The sequence below is a fragment of the Megalopta genalis genome, unplaced genomic scaffold (genome assembly GCF_051020955.1).
Source record: "Megalopta genalis isolate 19385.01 unplaced genomic scaffold, iyMegGena1_principal scaffold0464, whole genome shotgun sequence".
Lineage (NCBI taxonomy): Eukaryota > Metazoa > Arthropoda > Insecta > Hymenoptera > Halictidae > Megalopta > Megalopta genalis.
Window position 1 is genome coordinate 50001 of NW_027476533.1, and position 7153 is coordinate 57153.

Below are 7153 nucleotides of genomic sequence, written 5' to 3' on the forward strand. Positions count from 1 at the left end.
AGAGAAATCCTATGTAGATGAGGTGTCCTAAGACGTTAAACACTTGTAAAAAAACCGCAGCTATTTTATTTTATTTTTTTATTATTATATAAATCGCAGCATATTTTGTTATTATATACATGCACAAAAAACACCCATTGGGCGAAAGGGAATCCGGTTTCTATTCCGGAACCCGGCAGCGGAACCGCATACCATTCGGGCCCTCGTAAGAGTGTTCGTCGGGGTAACCCAAAATGACCTGGAGACGCCGTCGGGAGATCCGGGGAGAGTTTTCTTTTCTGTATAAGCGTTCGAGTTCCCTGGAAACCTCTAGCAGGGAGATAGGGTTTGGAACGCGAAGAGCACCGCAGTTGCGGCGGTGTCCGGATCATCCCCTCGGACCTTGAAAATCCAGGAGAGGGCCACGTGGAGGTGTCGCGCCGGTTCGTACCCATATCCGCAGCAGGTCTCCAAGGTAAAGAGCCTCTAGTCGATAGATTAATGTAGGTAAGGGAAGTCGGCAAATTGGATCCGTAACTTCGGGATAAGGATTGGCTCTGAGGAGCGGGGCGTGTCGGGCTTGGTCGGGAAGCGGGTCTGGCTGACGTGCCGGGCCTGGGCGAGGTGAACGGCTCTCGTGGCTGGGATCCGAGCTCGGTCCCGTGCCTTGGCCTCCCGCGGATCTTCCTTGCTGCGAGGCTTCCGTGGCGTTTCCCATCGGTGCGGTCGTCCTCTTCGGCCGCCATTCAACGCTCAGCTCAGAACTGGCACGGACTAGGGGAATCCGACTGTCTAATTAAAACAAAGCATTGCGATGGCCCCCACGGGTGTTGACGCAATGTGATTTCTGCCCAGTGCTCTGAATGTCAACGTGAAGAAATTCAAAAAAGCGCGGGTAAACGGCGGGAGTAACTATGACTCTCTTAAGGTAGCCAAATGCCTCGTCATCTAATTAGTGACGCGCATGAATGGATTAACGAGATTCCCATCTGTCCCTATCTACTGGCGGTGGCGGTCTGTGGCCACCCAGGGCGGGAGATAACCCCCGAACTAGCCCTCGCGTAGGAGGGTTGATCGGCCGAGTCGATGGGTGTATCGGCGATGAAGGCATTAGAGACCGCCAGTGCGTCGTACATGTAGTACTTCGCATAATGGCGAGGCCCTGATTTAGCATACGGGCTGTGGCGTGTTCTTTGTACAGCACTGTATGTGCTGTATGACTTCCGACTGGGGAACTGTTGTCACTCGTGGCATCAGTTCCCCAGTTTACGTTAAACGGTTTTTCAGACCGTTTTTCGTGGGCGGAACACGCCACTAGACAACACTCCGCTGGGCTCAGGAATACATGGGATGCAATCAATCCCCTGGGCAACCCAGGCCGCAAGGGGCAAACGTGCCCTAGCCACACTTGAGCCTCCACGAAAAAGGTACCGCTGGATAGCTCGTGTTCTTAAATACGCAGCGAACTGAACGAAGTGTGGTGGAGAGGAAGAGGCAGCCTCTCCGACTGCTGTCTCCCACGTGTTTGCCGTGCGTGGCGACCCTTGTCGTCGGAAAAGAGGATCCTGGGATCTGAGGGGGCCCTCTCCTGCGGGTGAGACGTCCCCAACACGTACCTTTGGCCTCTGCTTCGGCTAGATGGGCGGCTGGACGAGAAAAGCAGCCCTGGTCCAGTCAATCGGCTTGGAACGACCACACGCTTCGGGCAAGTGGGTTCTGCTGGGCGAGGACGCGGGCTGGGTAAGGAAACCGACCCAGCCAGCAGACTATATTCGGTGCGTAGCCCTAACTCAGCCTTTGGCGGGTTCCAAATTGTGTGGGTCGGTGGTGGCCGGGGAGCGCACTGGATGAAAGACCAAGACACATTATGGGTCTTAATAAAATTAATGAACAAAAAACTAAGCGTCCAAAGACGACGGGTCCAGCTCCTACTCGGAGTGAAGCCGTCGCCGCAGACGCGGGAACTGCAAATGCAGCTGTCAGTCCCCCCGCGTCTGTGAGAAAGACAAGATCCGGGAAGGTGATTAATATCGCCAATCCTCGTGTGATCTTGCAAAGATGTGCGACTCCCACGCGAGCGGTCTCGGTGAAAACCGAGCCCACGGTAGAAGGTACGCCGGACACCGGTAACGTGGAAGTAATCGAACGAGTCGGAGACACGTCACTCGTGAAGGTGCAGTCGGCACCCGAGCGTGTCGAGGACCCTACTGGTGACGGTTGGCAAACCGTCACCAAAAAGTCAAAGCGAGCCAAGCCGGGCGCACCCACCGGCAAGGCCGCAGTAAACCGGGCCAGGAGACCGAAGGGGACGTTCTCCGGGCAGAAGGTACGGCCTCTCGATCTCGTAAGAGACGAAGCCTTTAGGCGAGTGTCCGAAATACGGACCTTTTGCTTTCGACCTGAGTCGAAAGTCAATAAGGAGTCCGGGTCAAAGATACTCGCCGAGGTTGAGGCACTCAACGAGCTGGTCCAGGAGCTTATTCAACGGAATAGCTTCGTCGAAGGGCAGCTCGCCGCGGTCAGGGCGGACCTAAAAGCGCGTCCTGCCGTAATGAGTGCGATGCGACCTGGGCCGTCCAAGGGAACTCTCCCGAAGACGGCCTGCAACGCCGCGCAGTCGACTTACGCCCATGTGAACAAAGTCGACTGCAAAGGAGCTTCTCCGGAAGCGGGGAGACGGCCACAATCGCAGCATGTGGTAAAAATCTTCCCGCCGAAGGAAAAAGGACAGAGCAGCGAAGTTACGAAGGTTACTGTTCTGTCGCTCGTTAAACCAGCGAAGGAGGCGATCCGAATTAAGTCGGTCCGACGCATCCACTCCGGTGGCATCGTCGTCGAGACCGACCGAAAGGAGGACCTGCAAGCCTTCGTTGGCAATAAGAAGCTCCGGAGCGCGGGTCTGTCCGTCTCCTTACCTACCAAGCGGGACCCCGAGGTTTTAGTTTACGACGTCCCGCGTCGGATGGGTAAGGACGAAATTGCCTCCAGTATTTGGAGGCAAAATCTCTGCGATGCGAACCAGAAGGATGTGCCTTCGGGAATTCGGGTCAGCCGCATGGCTGGCAAGACCCCGGAGACAGCCAACTGGGTCGTTGCCGTCAGTCCGCAGAATCTTCAGCGGCTGAAGCAGAGGGGTAGCCGAGTTTACCTTGGATGGAACTCCTGTCGTGTACGGGATTTCGTCCAGGTGCTTCGGTGCTACCGTTGCCAACGCTTCGGGCATACCTCGAAGCGTTGTAAATTCAAGGAGGACGTGTGCGGTCACTGCTCCCAAAAGGGGCATACCTTCACGCTCTGTAGCAAGAAGAGTGAACCTCCGGTCTGCTCTAATTGCAAGGACAGAGGGTGGGCTAGTGCACACAAGTCGCGGGACCCAGCTTGCGCTTCCTATCAGGCGGCGCTAGCTTTGGAGTCGTCCCGTGTCCGACTTGAGTGACGGGCAGACGTGGACCTGTCCACTCCGCCATTCGAACGGCATGCTGGGCGGACCCCTCGGGGTTCGTCCCCTCGGGCCAGGCTGAAGCCCCTCTTGCGGAGATAAATTGACTTTTAACACTACTCCGTCAAGAGTGCCTGGATTGGGTTGGACTCGAGGTGGCAGCGGGAGTAGCACGTTGTCTTCCCCTGTCACGATAACGAACGAGGGTAGAGCCAGACCATCGGCACGCGTCGAGAGAGCGGCTAGTATAGTCCACATAGGACCCAGGCATAGCCCATCTTCAGACTCACAACGACGACACTAACTGTCCCTATCTACTCAGCCAGTACTTTCAATGCTCCGATGACGTTGAATCAGGTCTGGCGCGGTTGGAGAGAGCTCTTTCCGCACTTAAGCATAACCGAGTCATTATCTCTGCCGACGTTAACGCGAAATCAGCCCAGTGGGGCAGCGCGGAGACGGACGTGAGAGGCCGTAAACTCGAAGAGTTTATCGTGAGCCATGGCTTGGTTGTCTTGAACGAGGCTGGAAACGCTCCGACGTTTTCCAGCCCTAGTGGACAGTCATACATCGACGTCACACTATCGACACCTGATATTTGCGACAAGGTGCGAGGTTGGAAGGTCCGCGAGGACCTGACGACCAGCGACCACCGAGTCATAGAGTTTTCTTTGAGTTTTTGCGCCGAGGACGGTGCTGCCGAAATTAGTAGCAACAGCAGCACCAACCGGAACGGATTATTACCAAGGTTCCGACTCCGAAGCGCAAAATGGCCCGAGTTCGACAAGGCGCTGCAGGAAAGTAAGAGGAGTATATCCCCCGATCCATTGAACAATAAGGGGGATGTCGAACATCTAGCACAGGAGATCGAAAGAATGATCGTCCAAGCGTGCGACTCCTCGATGCCAACCAAGCAGTGGCATTCAAAATCCGTCCCATGGTGGACGGCCGACCTGACGAGGCAAAAGAGGCGAGTCTACAAACTTAGACGAGCCTCGCAGAACGCAGCATGTTCAGAGGAGCAGAGGGCGGCCAAGAGGACCGAGTATCTTAAACAGAGAAAGGCCTACAAAGCCGCCATCAAAGCTGCTCGGTCGCACAGCTGGCGTGCATTCGTGACCGAGCAGGGAAACAAGGAACCCTGGGGCCTCATTTATAAGATCACGAGGCAGAAGATGACAGCCAGCACGGTCATCTCGAATATAAATCGTAACACTGCCCAGGGTTACACCACAGACTGGGACTCCACCGCTTCCGCGCTGCTGGAGGGGTTAATTCCGGACGATAGCCCCGCGAATGACTCCCCGGATCATGCGCGAGTCAGGAGGGAAGCTGCCATCGAGCCGGAGAGTGAGGACGCCAGTCCCTTCACCCTCTCGGAGCTCAGATCGGCGGTCAACCGACTGAAGAGCGGCAAGTGTCCAGGCCTAGATCGGATCGAGCCGGAGATTTTAAAACGTTCGTGTAATACAATCTCACGCGAGCTCCTCCGACTCTACAACGGATGCCTGGCACACGGAGTCTTTCCCGTGGAATGGAAAGTCGGGTCCATCATTACCATCCTTAAAGGACCCGAGAAACCTGAAACGGAGATAAAGTCCTACAGACCAATATGCTTGCTTTCGGTCGTAGGCAAAGTCTTGGAGAAGCTAATCGCTACGCGATTAGCTAGTTTGTTTTTGCACCCCGACTACGCCTCCGATCGGCAATACGGATTCAGGCCGCATCGATCCACGACTGATGCCGTGGTAAAGATGAGGGAGCTTGCGTCCGGTCGAGAGGAAAAGTACGTCGTGGGTCTGCTCTTCGACATTGCTGCGGCCTTTGATAATGTCTGGTGGCCAAGCATACTCAACGCGTTGAGGAAGCGAGGCTGCCCAAAAAACCTATTTAGATTGGTGGTCGACTACTTCGACGGCCGCGTGGTGACTATGGTGTCTGATCGCGGTGCAGTGCGGAAGAAAGTCACTAAGGGCTGCCCACAGGGATCGATTCTTGGTCCGAGCTGTTGGAACTTAGTCTTCGACGAGGTTCTACAGCTCTTATCGAACGCCGGGCTCGCTTGCGAGCCCATCGCCTATGCAGACGACCTTCTTGTCTTGATCTTCGCGAACAGCAGGAAGGGTCTAGAAAGCAATGGCCAATTGGTTGTGGACACCATTTCTCGCTGGTGCGACCAGCAGAAATTGTCGCTGTCTGCGACCAAGACCGAGATGTTTTTCTTAAAAGGCTCTCTCGACAGAGAGAGGCCACCTGTGATAAAAGTAGGAGGTCGGAATATTGCCGTCAAGGACTCTGTGCGTTACCTTGGCGTGCATTTTGACTCTAGACTGGGTATCCATTCCCATGTCGAGTATTTGAATGCCAAGTCCTTGCGAACGTTTAATGCGCTAGCAAGGATTGCTAAGTCGAACTGGGGATTGGGATATCGGACGATGCGTACTTTGTACCGCGGCTTGTTTGTCCCAATCGTCACGTATGCTGCCGCGGGCTGGGCAGACCGCCTTACCTCTGGGACGAGTAAAGTGCTCACCAGGGCGCAGAGGCATGTTCTGCTTGGCTGCGTCAAAGCCTACAGGACAGTCTCCACTGATGCGATCCCCGTGATCGCCGGGGAGATACCTGTGGACTTGGCGATAGCGGAGTTCAGCTGCGTGTACAAAGCCAGGAAGAAACTCGGGTTCCAACATGGAACCTATCAAGTGAGTCAGGCCGAATTGGCTGACGAAGTCGTCACCGAAGCCCAAGTTCGCAGAAGGCTGAGGGAGGCGACTTTAGAGATGTGGCAGCAGAGATGGTCGTCCTCGACGAAGGGTAGGGAAACCTTCCAATACTTCGGCGAGGTATCAGACCGTCTCTCAGCGAGCTGGATCAGAGTCGACCATGATGTAGCGCAGTTCTTGAGCGGACACGGAGACTTCCGTGCGAAGCTCAAGACGTTCGCCCTGGTCGACGACGAGTTGTGCGAATGTGGGGAGGAGGAAACTCCAAACCACGTCCTCTACGATTGTCAGCGTTACGTAGAGGACAGGGAACACCTACGCCAGGCGGCGATTCGAGAAGGATTTCAGTGGCCAATCGACAAAGCCAGCCTGGTGTCAGAGCAGCTGTTTCAGGAGTTCCGAAAATTCGCACGATCCGTAAGCAAGACTAAGAAGCGAACATAGAACGAAACTGCATACGGAGCGTGGACTCGTCCAGCTCCGTTGATGTACGGCATGCTGGGCGAACCCCTCGGGGTTCGTCCCCTCGGGCCAGGCTGAAGCCCCTCTTGCGGAGATAAAAGACTTTAACACTACTCCGTAAGAGTGCCTGGATTGGGTTGGACTCGAGGTGGCAGTGGGAGTAGCACGCTGTCTTCCCCTGATACGATGGTGAACGAAGGTAGAGCCCGAACACCAGGCACAAGTCGCAAGAGCGGCCGGTATGGTCCACCAAGGACTTAGGTACGGCCCGTCTCTCAGAGACCACAGTTTGACGACAACACTAACTGTCCCTATCTACTGGACTCCGCTCTCAACCGCCGTGGTGAACGGACGTGCGACAAGTCGCTCCGAAGTTAATCCGCGTCGTTTCGTAAACGGTAGTTAAAAGTGACGAAAATCAAAAATTTTTTGTATCAACGTGCAGTGTTTTTTACCAACAACAACCTTGTGCAGTTCATTTGTTGATTGTTTTAACGTTAAAAAAGTTATAAGCATAAACATTTACTTTAAATTGTTCGCGTCCGTAAAT

The 7153-nt window shown here is 54.8% G+C and overlaps 1 pseudogene; it reads left to right on the forward strand.

The window, feature by feature from the left end:
- Positions 1-1012, forward strand: part of LOC143263320 (large subunit ribosomal RNA) — a 2995-nt pseudogene extending 1983 nt beyond the window's left edge.
- Positions 1013-7153: the final 6141 nt, after the last annotated feature.